This window comes from Sus scrofa, chromosome 1, assembly GCF_054392235.1.
Source record: "Sus scrofa isolate SSC_HxYL_T2T_F1_AM1 chromosome 1, Sscrofa_HxYL_maternal_Yorkshire_Landrace_v2.0, whole genome shotgun sequence".
Classification (NCBI taxonomy): domain Eukaryota; kingdom Metazoa; phylum Chordata; class Mammalia; order Artiodactyla; family Suidae; genus Sus; species Sus scrofa.
Window position 1 is genome coordinate 256,780,996 of NC_139383.1, and position 16,689 is coordinate 256,797,684.

A 16,689-nucleotide genomic window follows, 5' to 3' on the forward strand; every position below is an offset into this window, starting at 1 on the left:
AAAAGGAGTTCCAGTTGTGGCTCAGCGGATTAGGAATATGACTAGTATCCATGAGGACGCTGATTCAATCCCTGGCCTTGCTCAGTGGATTAAGGATCCAGCATTGCCATGAGCTGTGGTGCAGATCACAGACATGTCATAGATCCCACATCACTGTGGTTCTGAGGTAAGTCAGCAGCTGCAGCTCCTATTCAATCCCTAGCCTGGGAACTTTCATGTGCCATGAGTGCAACCCTAAAAAGCAAAAATAAATAAGTAAAAATAAATAAATAAATAGCACTTTTATGACTTAAAATAAGTATGCTGTTAATTAAAGTGATTATTAACACATATATATTTATTTTTAATTTGTTCATTTATATTTTTGTCCACCAACATACAAGCTCTCTCATGCGGTGAGCAAGAAATTGTCTGTTTATAACCCTACAACATCTCAAAGAATAGAAGATGACATATAAGAGATGCTCAATAAATATTTTCTAATAAATAAATGAATTACATAATGTATAAACACATAAATGTATATCTGTCATATCTGAAGTAACAAAGTTTACTCAAAATGAAATCTGATCCGATATGATATTTTACAAAAGAACTATATTGGCATTTTGTCATATGAACTCCCTTAATAAATTACTACCTTTTATTTCTTATGTGATGTATATCATAATGTAGAGGAAGAGGTTTTATTCACCAGCTACCATAACTTTTCTGGATTTGGGACACAATGAAACTAAGCTTAAAGGGTCCCCAGTAATGCACCCTAAGTTTTAACCCGATAAATAGAGGTGACCTGATAGCAGAGAATTCCTCTTGGACTTTGAGAAGAGACCAGTCATAATGAGGACTTCTTTCTTACTCTGCATTACATTACACAGCCCCAAAGCAGCAGGAGAACTGGACAACTGGTAACTGACAACAATTTCAAAAAGAGGATATAAGAAGTGGCCAAAGACAGTCAAGTTGTTTAATGAATTGAAAAGCTATAGGTTTGGGGGCATTGGAGGATAAGACAAAGATGGCCCCAACTTGAGAAAATTTCTACTGTCTGAAGAGTGCAGACATTGGACCAGTGCCGATGTGAGAAGTAGAAGCTCCATTTCCACTAAAGTAATTGAGTCAGATATGTCTACAAAGGAAAGTAATCCTTTCTTGTAAACCTTTGAGAAGTCAATGAAAGTTGAAATATAGAACGCATATCTAAAGTAAAAGATAACAACTTCCTCTTAATTGTAAAAGGAAGCTCTTAATACCTTCCTTTATTGCTAACGGGTAATTATGATTTCTTCATAAGATTAAATAAATTAATTCGTGCATTAGTACCTAGACCATCCTAAATGTCCAATAAACACTGGTGATTTTTTTATTGTTAATGCTGGACATGCTTTAATAGACCAGAATGTTTTGAGTAGACACAAGATTTTCATCCTTCCTTTTTTACAGAGTAATTCTGATGCTATTAAGCTACTGTCTCTCGGCCTCAAATCTACTTTTCTATGTTCTGCCTTGTGAGTTGGGCTTGAGATACTGAAAATCACATTTCTTTGCTAGATAGCTTCTGTTAAATTCTTCTAAAAGTGTTGCTAGAGAGAGAATGGAAAGTTGGGTGAAGATAACAGACTTGGCCCTCACTATTTGCTTCTTGTTCATGTCAGCATCACTCCAGCTATGGTTCTTTACTATGACAATGGCAAAGACTTAACTGCTTTCAGTAGTGGTGTCAGTTCTACTTTTCTATAGGCCAGAACCAATACCCCACCAATGCCACCTCCTTAGAGTTTTGGGTCTGTAACTCAGCTTTTACTTCTGGTAAATAAACATCACTGCTAAGTCTTTACTTTGTCTTGAGGTATCTTTAAAAACAATAAAATATGCCGTTCTCTGCTTGAGAAGTATAGTGAATCAGACGGAGTATAAGCAGTAGATTTGGTCCAACTATCATTTCTGTACACAACTAAATGACAGGTCTTGAGTAAGACATATGCATTTCCTGTACAGTTCGTTCCTTATGTCTAAAATGTAGATTATAAAAATCTCTTTAGTGTAAAGTGATATATAATAATTACCATATGATCATATGAAAGGAAAACACTGAGTGGTTTACTAAACCCTGAAATACATGTGAAAAGGGATAAACTTAGGACCTTGAGAGAAAGAAACAAAAATATAACCCCTTTCTCTTATTTATGCATACCTACCACTCACCTGGCACAGGTAGGCTATTTCTACAAATTTGTTGAAATGATGCATAAATAAATGAATGGAGAAATAACTTGAGGATGGTACGTATAGTTTCCAAAATAATTTATCAACATCTTTTTTTCTTTCTTTTTGCTGTTTTTTTTTGGGGGGGGAGGGTTGGGGTTTTTTTGGTGCTTTTTTTTTTTTTTTTTTTTTTGTCTTTTGTTGTTGTTGTTGTTGTTGTTATTGTTGCTATTTCTTGGGCCGCTCCCGCGGCATATGGAGGTTCCCAGGCTAGGGGTTGAATCAGAGCTGTAGCCACCGGCCTACGCCAGAGCCACAGCAACGCAGGATCCGAGCCGCGTCTGCAACCTACACCACAGCTCACGGCAACGCCGGATCGTTAACTCACTGAGCAAGGGCAGGGATCGAACCCTCAACCTCATGGTTCCTAGTCGGATTCGTTAACCACTGCGCCATGACGGGAACTCCGGTGCTTTTTTTTTTTTTTTTTTTTTGCTTTTTAGGGCCACACTTGCACATATGAAGGTTCCCAGGCTAGGGGTGAAATCAGAGCTGTAGTTGCTGGCCTACACCATAGCCACAGCAACATGAGATCCAGGCCACATCTGTGACCTACACCACAGCTCACGGCAATGCCAGATCCTTAAGTCACTGAGTGAGGCTAGGGATCAAACCCATACCCTCATGGATACTAGTTGGGTTCATTAGCCATGATGGGGACTCCCTATAAAGATCTTATTATTGAATCATCATGCTAACTCTTCAAAGAGCTACTATTTCCCCAACTTTACAGAACAGAAAACCTGATTTCAGAAATGCAGAAATACCTGATGTCACAACCAGGAGGTAGAGAGTCTTAAATTTGAATAAAATAGTTAAAAAACTTAACAATCAACTATTATGGAATACACATTATCCTAAAAGTCTATGTGAAACAAGTATAAAAACCAATATGTTGTTAGGCTGAAAGCAACAATCAGCAAAGTTCAATGAAATTATATTAAACAGTTCGGATTCTCTCAATTCAATTAAAAGTAATTAATAAAAATCTCCAGGAGTTCCCGTCATGGCACAGTGGTTAACGAATCCGACTAGGAACCATGAGGTGGTGGGTTTGATCCCTGGCCTTGCTCAGGGGGTTAAGGATCTGGCGTTGCCTGTAAGCTGTGGTGTAGGTTGCAGACGCAGCTCGGATCCCTTATTGCTGTGGCTCTGGCATAGGCCGGCGGCTACAGCTCTGATTGGACCCCTAGCCTGGGAACCACCATATGTCGCGGAAATGGCCCAAGAAATGGCAAAAAGACAAAAAAAAATCTCCATAATGTGAGATGATTAAATTACACTTCTAAATGACTAATGAGTAGCAGTGATATTCAAAATATTTAACAACTTCTATGCCAAGTGCTCCAGTAAATCAGAATGAATGCCTGCCATAAATAATCAGTGTGGCCATAGTAATGTATGGCAGCTAAATTTCAGCTTTGCTTATAAATAAGAGAAAAAAATTACAACCAAAAAATTAAAACCTGATAAAAGCAGACATGAACTTATACTCTGGAATAACTGCACTGGTTGGTCACAGTTATGTGTCCATTCTGATTATCTGGTAGCTATTCCATATTTTCAATATCAACCATGCTAAGAAATGAAACATAATTGAACACTGCAATTAAAGTTTGCTAGATACAGGAAAAACAGTTTTTTAAGGAAGACATTCATACTTGAATTCATATAGGAAACTTGGCTTCATAAAGAAGAGAGAGGGAAGAAAACAAAAAGGAGAAAAGAGATAAGGAACTATCTAGGGAATTTGAATGCAAAGTCAATATGCAAGATATTGTGCTATACATCACATCTTATTAGTTCTTAACAAATATTCACAATCTTGAAAGGTGTATCTCCTTGTTCTTAATTTAAAGATGAAGAGATTAAGATTTATAGAAGTTAAGATCATACAGGTTCTTAGAGGGAAAGCTAGTTTTAAAATCACAGTGTTAACTATAAGTACATATTATTCCCTTTACTGCATACTAGTCAAAGGGAAATATCCTGAAGTCCAATTGTATCTAAGTCAGGAGAATTAATCCAATGAAATTAGAGGACAAGAAAGTTAAAATATCCTATATTTAACCCTGTAACTTCTCCAAAGCTCTTAACTGGATACACAGTTGAATTCAGGAGACGATGATAACCAAGTCCTCAGTAATTATGGCAAAAACCATGAATAAGAGTTGATAAGACCTGACTTGGTCTTGAGCCCCATATTGCATCATCTTCCTGGGAAACTCACTGATACCCTTGTACTTACAAGTAACAGACAGTAATCTCTAGGAAACAAATCTTTTAACCAACCAGAAAACTGCTGAATAAACTAAGGGTCATGGATTTTCAGTGTGGTGGACTTTAAGTAAGGGCAATTTTTCGGGTCTGAGAATTTTTAGTTTATCAAGAGTGACAAAAAACACTATTGGTTAAGAGACTGTAGGAGCAGCCAAACTCTTTAGATTGGAATCTCATGTGCATACCTAGTTTACTAATCTATGCCTGTGCAAGTAATTTAACTTCTCTGAACCTCAGCTTTCTCATCTGTTGTGAAGATTAAATGTACTAGCTCATTCATCCACATTTTATAGCACTTCTCTCACTCTGGAGGAAGAGTCTTCATTTAAAATAAACTAAAGAGCTGGAGGAATAGTGAGAGTTCAACTATAACCAGATTTCCTTGCGGTGACAGAAGATTACCAGGTTGATGTACACTAGCCAGTATATGAGGACAAAAATTTAAATACCCTTGTGCTTATATTTGATGAGGCAGATAGTTTAAATTTTAATGTGAATATTATAGTTAAGATCGATGCAGTATATGAGAAAAGTATATAGTTAAGATCGATGCAGTCTCTAACTGCACCCATCTGTACAGGGAAGAAAGAAGTAGACCCACTAAAAGAAGAGGCAAGTAGGTACCGAAGAAGTAGAAAGAAAGGGACAGTTATTTAGAGTCACCAACATCAGAAGAGGGAGAGCCTCATGATGCCCAACATGAAATATCCTAACTCTAAGAAAGGAAAATATGGACTCTGGCAATATCAGAGATATCAATTTGGAGAAGAGGCTCTATAACCTAGCTGGTTGAGGAACAGCAACTGTAGGGCAGGCTGGAGAGTCAAAAGTGGTAGGTTCAAAGTTGTCATAGGATTGAAAAGAACCCAAACAAAAATTAAAGAACAATATTATTGAGCCCAAAGAGAATATTCTTATGACTATTTTTGGACAACCATGGGGTTTCCAGACAATGGGAAAAGGAAGGAGGAGCTCTCTTTCCAGTTGCAGATTAATTAAAATGAAGCCACCGCTTCAGTGACAAAGGCTCTCTGTAGCTCAGGGAAGGGAACATATTAAACATAATTTATGTTGCAGACACATTTAATCCTCACAAAAACATGAAGACATACGTGATTTTTATACAGTAAGGAATGTGGAGTGCAAAAAAGTTATGCAAACTGCCCTTGGTCACACAGCCAGGAAGTGGCACAGTGGGGAATGCAGCACAACTAAACAGACTCCAAAATTCAGACGCTTCCCTTCAGTCTGTCATGTATCTCAATTTTTTTGACTGTTAAAAGAACTTTTCCACACATCTCTTTAGAAAATAGATGAGGAACAATTTTCAGCTCTATGTGACCTCTAATCATGTAAAATACAGTGGTTCCAAAGAGGCCAATAGACCTGGGAAAGACATCACTTCTCCTCTACTTGTTTTCTCATAGCCTGGTAATCTCTTCCCTCTGGAACAGAACATACAGTCTGATATTTACACCTGAGCAGGAAAATACATCTCAGAGGACATCATTAAAAGTTGACTGAATTACTTCTCTCTAATAGCAGGGTACAAATAGGTTACACAGGGATGTAGCAGTCTAAAGTCAAGCTTGTTAAAGAAAGTAACCTGTAACTTTTTAACAACACTCTTCCTTCCACAGATTTTTCTGGAGGGAATCTGGGACTGTCCTAGGAGATTAATTTCTCCTCCTTAGTTACAACGAAACAGTAAAGAAAAGAATGTATGAGATCATAGTGTGAAAATTTCTAAAAGTGGAATCATTTTACTCTGTAAAGAGAAAGCAGTCCTCTATACACTACCATCACCGAGTCATTCATAAATATAATTAAATAGAATAAAGAAGACATATTCTAGTAAAAATATTGAGTAGAGAGGCAAAGGTTATAAACTGGTAGAAAAGGGAATATTACAGCACATGAATTTTGTATAGTCACATAGAATTAAAGAGATGTTGCAGTTCTCACCCCTCCATATTGCTTTAGACACAGCTTTTTTTACTCAAGTATATTTATTTCATAGCAGTGTGATATTTGAGTTAGTAACTCTCAATAGACATAAAGTCAGGGGGTTGCATTATGGCTCAGCAGTAACAAACTCAACTAGTATCCATGAGGATGCAGGTTCAATCCCTGCCCTAGATTAAGGATCAAGTGCTGCTGTGAGCTATGGTGTAGGTGGCGATGTGGCTCGGATCTGGCATTGCTGTGGCTGTGGTGCAGGCGGGCAGATGCAGCTCCAATTCAGCCCTCAGCCTGGGAACTTCCCTATGCCGCAAGTGCAGGTCTAAGAGATAAACAAATAAATATTTTTTTAAAAAAGACCAAAAAAAAAGACATGAAGTCATGAAGACAGTTTATTTTCATCCTGGGGAACTGAGGGCTCATATAACTAATGCCATGATTTTTTAAAAAATGATTAGAGTTGTTTGAAATCAATAAGAATCGAGTGGAATGATCTAATTTATGAAGTGGAGAGCTCTTTTTTCTCCAATATTCATACAAGTCCAGGGCAATGATAGATTGGGTCATAATAAAGGAGAATCCTAAACATCTAAAGTAGGATTCAATAAGTATTAGGACCTTTTTTAATTCTCAATTTACATAAGCTACAACATTTTTTAAATATAGCAAAAGTTGAATTCTCAGCTCAGGACCAGTCAGAGGATGAATGGCAAATAGAATGATAAGTAATAAGAAAATAATAAATTAAAAAATTTTAATAATAAAGGTGTACATAGCAATCAGCACTCCCTTTTGGAGAATACAGATGAAGAAACCACTTAGATATGTTAGCATCTATCATAGAATTTTTTTTTTTGGCCACATCATCAGCATACAGAAGTTCCAGGGCCAGGGATTAAACCCACGCCACAGCAGCAACCCAAGCCACTGCAGTGACACATGGGATCCTTAACCCACTGAGCCACATGGGAACTCCTTACAGAAATTTTAACATGTAGATGCCCAAAGTTTCTAACAGTAGCTACATGGTAGATACCCATGAGTGGATCCATTGGGAGAATTTTTGTGCTGAATAAAACACAAACATAAGCAAGGGCACTAGGACTGATCAAACCACCTTATCTTTGATTGGTGATTTTTCATGATTGCCCACTCTGCAAGTGATTTAGAGGAATGAAATTTGAAAATCTCAAATAAATGTATCATTTTAAACATTGCCTAGAACACAGCAAAACTAAAAATTTATCAATATCTGTCCCTTTAGCATTTGACACATGCATTTGCAGTGAGAAGGAAACTGGGCCATGCTGACATAACCAACTCCTGAATTCCTGCCATGCCCTGTTCTTCACCCATCCCCACTCCACGCAAAGCTTCAGGAGAAGAGGTATGTTCTACTTCAGTCTTGGCTGCAAATGAAACACCCAAAGATGAGCATGAAAATGACAGCCATGACCCTTGAAAATAGGAGCACTGCTTCCTCCAAATATTTTTCACTTTATTTTATAGAAACCTGTGGTGTACATGAAAGCAGAGACCATGAAGGCAAATCCTGGCAGCATCTTCTCTCATCTTGAGATAAATTTAACTGTCTAGAAGGTAGTCCTCACAGATACCAAGTAGTAGCCATTTCCTAACTTAGTATGAAAGTGAAACTGGGCTGACAAGGAATGATATTAAAAATAACCTGACTAGTATCCATGAGGACACAGGTTCAATCCCAGGTCTCACTCAGTGGGTTAAGGATCTGGCATGGCCCTGAGCTGTGCTGTAGGTCACAGACTTGGCTCGGATCTGGTGCTGCTGTGGCTGTGGCATAGGCCAGTGGCTACAGCTCCGATTCACCCCCCAGCCTGGGAACCTCCATATGTCATGGGTGTGGTCCTAAAAGACAAAAAATACAAATGAAAAAAAATCTGACGAGTAAGGTGTAGGCAACAATACATCAGACTAGAAACCCAGCTGGGATGACATATTAGGCAGCAAGAAGAGTAGTGGTTTTATCTGTATCACATTTTAAGAAGATCTACCATGCCATTGTCTGGAGAATATACTGAAGATAGGCAGGAGTGAAAGCTGAGAGACCAGTTAGGAAGTTGCTGCAGAAAAGTCACTGTACTTAGGAGCTCATGACTTATTATAACCATGCATTCCTCATCTTTGTGTCTCCCACAGCTTTTCGGTCTGCCAATATACCTGTTGAGATAAACTGACTTAAATACACCTATCAAGAAAAATGAGACTCCTCTAATTTTGATGGACTTATCTTAAGTGACTTGGCAAGGTTTTGTGTAATAAAATTCAGTAAGTTATATAATTTTGTCTTATACAAGCAATCCATATTTTCCCCAATTCATTCAGGAAGAGATTGTGTTCTTTGGCAGCAGGGATTCATTTTGATACTCTTTCTACTGGTTTTCAAAACTTCATATTGAAGCAGGGTGATTATATGTCTGTTTTATTCACCCAAACTAAGTGAAAGTGATCATTTATAGCATGGAGAGTAGAAAAACTACACTCAGACTCACTGAGGAGTAATCAAATATCATACTGAAACTGTCTTTTATGGAGGTTATGCCTATTAAATACCAAGAACCATGATGAGTACTCTATCACATACCAACCCTACAAGGTAGTTATACTCCTCATTTTACAACTTAAATACCTTACTCAAGATCAATAAGCTACCAGTCAGGAACCTGGGATCTAGCATATACAACTCCAGAGCCATTTTCTTTCTGTAACAGTAGGATGCATATTTTAAATCATCAATATAATTAAAATAGCAAGCACATTTATTGAGTACCTACCATGCATCCATAACTATGTTAAGGTCTCCATATGCACTGCCTCATTAGTTCTCAGAACAATAGTATAAGGTGTATTTTAAGTTCCTCCTTTTCAGACATGGAAACTGAGGCTTAGAAAGCTTCAGTGAACTCAGTGAGGTTGTAGAGGTACGTGTCTGACAGACCTGGCCTATCTAACTTCAGAATCAAATGTCCTCAACCATCTCACTCTTCTGCCTCCTAAATGACAGAAAATGCTTTATTCCTGTGGAATCAGGCAAAACCAGTAACCATAGTATAATACATAGGTGAGGACCTTACTTATTACAGAGAATCTCACAATCCTAAAATATTCGCTTCAGCAATACATGCTCTTAAATATTTTAACAAAACGTATGGGGAATGGCTGAAAGAACCAAAAAACTGTAGTCTGGTATAAGAAAGACTCAGAAATAGCTATCTGTAAGTACTTGAAAAGCTGTCAAGAAAAAGAAGCATATACTTATTCTTGTTGTTCCACAGGGAAAGATGAAAATGGCATACAGAGTTATATATACAGTTAAATGTAAAAAAAAAAAAAAAAAAAAAAACTTCCTAAGAATGAAAATTATCAACCTGAGTGGCCTCATAAACTGCTCTAAGCATCACTGAACCAACATCCTTATAGATCCTAATTGGGTTTGTTATCCCTGATCACCTTTGTGATCTGCAGTGCACCCTGCAGAGACTTAGCATCATCCTGCTGTTTCTTCAAGAGTAAGTGATAAACACTGCCTGGATTTCTTAAACAATTAAAAGATAATTAAGCTTAGCTTTTTAAGGATGAGTCCAGGACTAGAAATGACCTCTTCTTGGCTAAATAGTGCCCAGAGGGCAAAACACTTAATTATAGAATATCATTTTAAACACACAAATGCAGAGTAATCTAAGTACTTTTTAATGGCATCTATAAAAAAATTGACAATTTTTCATGTATTTAAATGTTTTGCAAACCAAAAGGTTTTCTAATTACAAATGAGAAGAAACAGAAATATATCCTTAAGAGATGGTGACACACATGAAACCTCTCACTGAGTAAAATCAGAACATTAGAAGCCAGCAGAGAAATTTTCAAAACCTACTCACTTGAAGAACGTATAAGAAACCAGTAATTTGGGAAAAGTAAAAAGGTCTCTAGAGACCCTCAATCATTTCATCTCTATAGTCACTTATGCTTCCCTGGCTCTGTATTTTTTTTTCATTTTATTTATTTATTATTTAATTATAATCAATTGTTATTTGCCCAATACATTTTTTTCCTACTGTACAGCATGGTGACCCAGTTACACATACATGTATACATTCTATTTTCACACATTATCATGCTCCATCATAAGTGACTAGACAGTTCCCAGTGCTACACAGCAGGATCTCATTGCTAATCCATTCCAAAAGCAATAGTTTGTATCTATTAATCCCAAGCTCCCTATCCATGCCACTCCCTCCCCCTCCCACTTGCCAACCACAAGTCTATTCTCCAAGTCCATGATTTTCTTTTCTGTGGAAAGATTCATTTGTGCCATATGTTAAATATCAGATATAAGTGATATCATATGGTATTTGTCTTTCTCTTTCTGACTTACTTCACTCAGGATGAGAGTCTCTAGTTCCATTCATGTTGCTGCAAATGGCATTATTTTGTTCTTTTTATCTCTGAGTAGTATTCCACTGTGTATATATACCACATCTTCCTAATCCGATACTCTGTCGATGGACATATGGGTTGTTTCCATGTGTTGGCTTTTGTGAATGGTGCTACAATGAATATGCGGGTGCATGTGTCTTTTTTTTTTTCTGCTGTACAGCATGGGAACCAAGTTACACATACATGTGTACATACTATTTCCTCCCATTGTTGTGTTATGATGTAAGTATCTAGATATAGTTCTCAATGCTACACAGCAGGATCTCATTGTAAATCCATTCCAAGAGCAATAGTTTGCATCCGTTAACCCCAAGCTCCTGATCCCTCCCACTCCCTCCCTCTCCCCCCATGCAGCTACAAGTCTATTCTCCAAGTCTATGATTGCATGTGTCTTTTTTAAGGAAAGTTTTGTCTGGATAAATGCCCAAGAGTGGAATTGCTGGGTCATATGGTAGTTCTATGTATAGATTTCTAAGGTATCTCCAAACTGTTCTCCATAGTGGTTGTATGAGCTTACATTTCCACCAACAGTGCAGGAGGGTTCCCTTTTCTCCACACCCCCTCCAGCATTTGCTACTTGTGGACTTATTAATGATGGCCATTCTGACTGGTGTGAGGTGGTATCTCATGGTAGTTTTGGTTTGCATTTCTCTAATAATCAGGGATGTTGAGCATTTTTTCATGTGCTTGTTGGCCATCTGTATATCTTCCTTGGAGAAATGTCTACTCAGGTCTTTTGCCCATTTTTCCATTGGATTGTTGGCTTTTTTGCTGAGTTGTATAAGTTGCTTGAATATTTTAGAGATGAAGCCATCTCAGTTGCATCATTTGAAACTATTTTCTCCCATTCTGTAAGTTGTCTTTTTGTGTTTTTTTTTTAATGGTTTCCTTTGCTGTGCAAAAGTTTGTCAGTTTGATTAGGTCCCATTGGTTTATTTTTGCTTTTATTTCTGTTGCCTTGGGAGAACGACCTGAGAAAACATTCGTAAGGTTGATGTCAGAGAATATTTTGCCTATGTTCTCTTCTAGGAGTTTGATGGTGTCTTGTTTTATGTTTAAGTCTTTAAGCTCTTCTGAGTTTATTTTCGTGCATGGTGTGAGGGTGTGTTCCCTTTTCAGTGATTTACATGCGGCTGTCCAGTTTTCCCAGCAATTCTTGCTGAAAAGACTGTCTTTTTCCCATTTTATGTTCTTGCCTCCTTTGTCAAAGATTAATTGACTGTACGTGTCTGGGTTCTCTATTCTATTCCATTGGTCTATCTGTCTGTTTTGGTACCGGTACCACACTATCTTGATGACTGTGGCTTTGTAATATTGCCTGAAGTCTGGCAGAGTTATGCCTCCTGCTTGGTTTCTGTTCCTCAGGATTGCTGTGGCAATTCTGGGTCTTTTGTGGTTCCATATAAATTTTTGAATTGTTTGTTCTAATTATGTGATCAATGTCATGGGTAATTTAATGGGGATTGCATTGAATCTGTCGATTGCTTGGGTAGTATGGCCATTTTTACAATATTAATTTTTCCAAGCCAGGGGCATGGAATATCTTTCCATTTCTTTGAATCCTCTTTAATTTCCTTGGTTAATGTTTTATAGTTCCCAGAAATATCAATATGTTCCATGCATTAGACATAAAACAATGTAATTATCATATTGATGAAACAAATAAAACCATAGAAGAAAATTTCTTCCATAATTTTCAGGGATAATTGAAAATCTTAATGCAATGAAAATTTAAATAGCATGTCAAAAATAAGAAGGAAAACCATATATTGGAAAACTATTTGCAGAAAATATGTTATTTTCTACAAATTGTGTTATTTGAGCAATGAGCAGTGTTATTAATTGGGACTTCATACACGTGGAGGAAAACTATCAAGAGATAATTAGACAAATGTTATAGATGCATAGTAAAAGAGAACATGTAAGTAATAAATACAGAGGAAATGTTCACTCTAACTAGCAATCATAGGAATAAAAACTAAAACAATGTTTTATACAAATAGAAAAGTATGAACACCTTCTCTGGTTCTAGAATATATATGAAAAATGGTCTGAACAAGTACCACAGTAGCAGAGTAAATTTTACATTTTGAAAAAATAATTTTGCATATATACTAAGAATTCTCTCAATTCATATCTTTCTATAGTACTATCTCTTGAGTTTTATCTTGTTTCCATTGGAAGGAAAAGTAGATTAGATTGCCAGATACATAGATATCAAAGGTCATTGTATCAATATCTCAAAATATTAGAAATAATTTAAAATATCCAATAATATTAAAATTAAAGGCTGGGTTTTTCTTCACATATTAAAAAGAATATTATAAAGACTGAAAAATCACAGAAAAGTATTGATTTAATATGAGAAATGCTAATTAAAATTAATCCATACTACAATTATACTGCTATAAAGAAAAATTATTTGTGTGTGGTTGAATATGAATATGAAAGACAAATAGCTTAAAGAGAATATTATTTGTGGAATTTAAAAGAATAACAAATTCTTGTGGAAAGTTTAACTTTTTTGAAAACTTTTAGACATAGTCTGACTTCAGTCCCAATTTATGTTGAGGTCATTAAGCAGATGTATTCAAAGAATATTCCAAGAAATGTATGGCTGGGGAAGGTTTTCTTTAAGTCAAGATAATTGTGCCTTTGGAATGAGCAGAAAGCAGGAAGTTTTATCTCTAGAGAATCCTAAGTTTCTGACTCAAAACCTTAGGGACCAAAGAAGTTTATAAAAAACAAGAGCTAAATTAACTTCCAAAAGAAGCTGATTCTCTTGAGTAAGTGTCAACTTTAAGAGAACTCATGAGAAACTAGATCATTGATCTTTTTAAAAAGATTTTTTTCTTCATACCTTTTAAGAATACTCATGTACAGGCAAACTGCCTGATTGTAGCTATTATTTCTCATATCTCTTTTTCAGGAAGGAGCAACTGTCTTTTAAGTTGAGAATCTTCTAGTCTCATTTGAAAAATGCAAATGAAATTCAAAGTCTTGGGAATTTTTCCTATTACTTCATAGAATGGAAAGGTGTGAATAACTTTAAAATGCAGTGAGAAGGTAAGGTAAAGTGAAAAGTTTTTATTTAAATTATTTCTAAAGAAAAATATCCTATTAATAAATGTAAAGACTTTTGGGTTGTAATGATGGTGGTGGGAGTTTGAAAATATGAATATGTATGTATGCAAAGGAGGAAAAAAAAACACACAAAAACCTGGGCATCATCTCCAGGATCAGGATATGACTTAACTTTTAAAAAAAAAAGTCCCAAAATCTCCATGAGAGAGAGACTAGTGAAGAAAGGAAAGTTGCTTGTAATGCAACACACCCATATAAATAATAGGCAAATGGCTACTGTATTCAAGTATCGAGAAGTATCCAGATCACTAAAATCTTAAGTAAAAAGTATCTTGAGAAATAGCCCATGGTTATGTATCTATTATTCCTTCACAAACTATGCTCAATAAGTGTCTGAGAAAACATGTAATTAAAGATGTTTATGGTAAAAATCAGATTAGAAATAAAAATATGCAAAAGAGGGTGGAAGGACATATGAGTGTTAATCTGAGTCGCAGGAGTCCAAAGCAAAAGAAAAAATATGAAAATTTTTTGAGTTCTCACTTATATAATTAATCAAATTCCACTACCTAGAAATGAATTCTCTACACTAAGCTGAAAGAAACTTGGGGCATGTTTTTCAGTTTTTTCATTTGAACTCATTCTTGGGATGATGTCTTCATAAGTGGAAGACAATGAATGTCTGCAATGTTTTCAAAAGAGGCAAATATGTATTTTATATGTGTATTATACCATTCAGGTCCTTGATAAAAGTTAAGTATAACATATTAAATTGTGATTTTATTAAAATTTTATACATAAATATACACTGTGACATAGTGGTCAAAATGGAGTCTTGGAGATCATAAAGACAAGGGTTTAAATCCTAGTTCTGATATTTACCAACTATAAGATATTGAAAATTATTATTGACCTTTGAAATTGCAAATTAATTTCCTTCTTATTAAAAGTTTAGACTAATATTTGGGCTATTCTGGAAGTTAAATGATTAAAATTATAAATGTCTTACGTAGTTGTCAATTACTCTTCTCTCTCCTGCTTTTTTTTTTTTTTCTTTTTTAGGGCCATGCCTGTGGCATATGGAAGTTCCTGGGCTACAGGCTGAATCAGAGCTGCAGCTGCCAGCCTACGCCACAGCCACAGCAACACCAGATCCAAGCCACATCTGAGATCTACACCACAGCTCACAGCAACGCTGCATTCTTAACCCACTGAGTGAGGCAAGGGATCGAATCCACACCCTCAGGGATACTAGTTGGGTTCGTTTCCACTGAGCACAACAGGAACCCCTCAATTACTCTCCTCTTAATGAGCTAAAATAACACATATTTCCTTGTGGTATTTGAATGGAAGACTAGAGTTTGTAAAGTCTGTAATTGAGAGTTGGCAAATCCATTTATTTTTGCATAATATCAACTGTCTTAATTGATATTTTTAGAGGAACTGGAAAGGATAACAGAATTATTTCTTCTGGTGAGAATGTATAGATGGTATGTGTTCTTCATTGAAAATTCTTAGTACTGTAAATATTAGAACTAGAGTAGCCAACTCAATAAAATGATACAAAAAAAAATTCTAGAAAGTCAGAAGTTTTTCTAGAAAATTAAAGAACTTGATTTCTGACTTGAATTTTTAAAAAAATTATAAACATTCATTTAGATCTATTAAAACACCAAAACAGTACCTGGATGAAGTCCCAAGCATTGGTTATTTCTTCTAAAAGAGTAGGAGTTGGGTGGGAGATATTAAAGAATAGCTAGGATTCGGGTAGTTCAGAGCCTTTACAACTAGGAATTTTAGGAGTACCCAAGTGACTAAGCAATTTAAGGATCTGGTGTTGTCAATGCTGTGGCTTAGGTTGCTGCTGTGGTTCAGGTCCAATTTCCTGGTCTGGGAACTCTCACATGCCACTGGTGTGGCCAAAAAAGAAATTAAGAATTTTGTCTTCTAGAGACAATTATGTTCTAGGCACCAATGTTCTGAAATCTCTTGAGAAAACATGATTAAGAATAAAATCTGGAGTTCTCGTTGTGGCGCAGTGGTTAACGAATCCGACTAGGAACCATGAGATTGCGGGTTCGGTCCCTGCCCTTGCTCAGTGGGTTAACGATCCAGCGTTGCCGTGAGCTGTGGTGTAGGTTGCAGACGTGGCTCGGATCCTGCGTTGCTATGGCTCTGGCATAGGCTGGGGGCCACAGCTCCAATTTGACCCCTAGCCTGGGAACCTCCATATGCCGTGGGAGCGGCCCAAGAAATGGCAACAACAACAACAACAAAAAGACAAAAAGACAAAAAAAAAAAAGAATAAAATCTTATCTTGGTTTTTCTCCTAAAAAAAATAAACACTGCTACCTGGAAGATTTTGAAAGTAGAGATTATAATTCCTGGACATATACCTAGATGAAATTGTAACTCAAAGAGCTACATGCACCCCCATGTTCATAACAGCACTATTCACAATAGCCAAGACATGGAAACAACCCAAGTGTCCATCGACAGAGGATTGAATTCGGAAGAGGTGGTATATATACACAATGGAATACTACTCAGCCATAAAAAAGGATGACATAATGCCATTTGCAGCAACATGGATGGAACTCGAGAATCTCATACTGAGTGAAATGA

The 16,689-nt window shown here is 36.4% G+C and overlaps 1 non-coding gene across 1 annotated transcript in view; it reads right to left on the minus strand.

Moving 5' to 3' along the window:
- LOC106509227 (uncharacterized) overlaps positions 1–16,689 on the minus strand; it is a 434,083-nt gene that overhangs the window by 230,836 nt on the left and 186,558 nt on the right. The window lies entirely within an intron of this gene.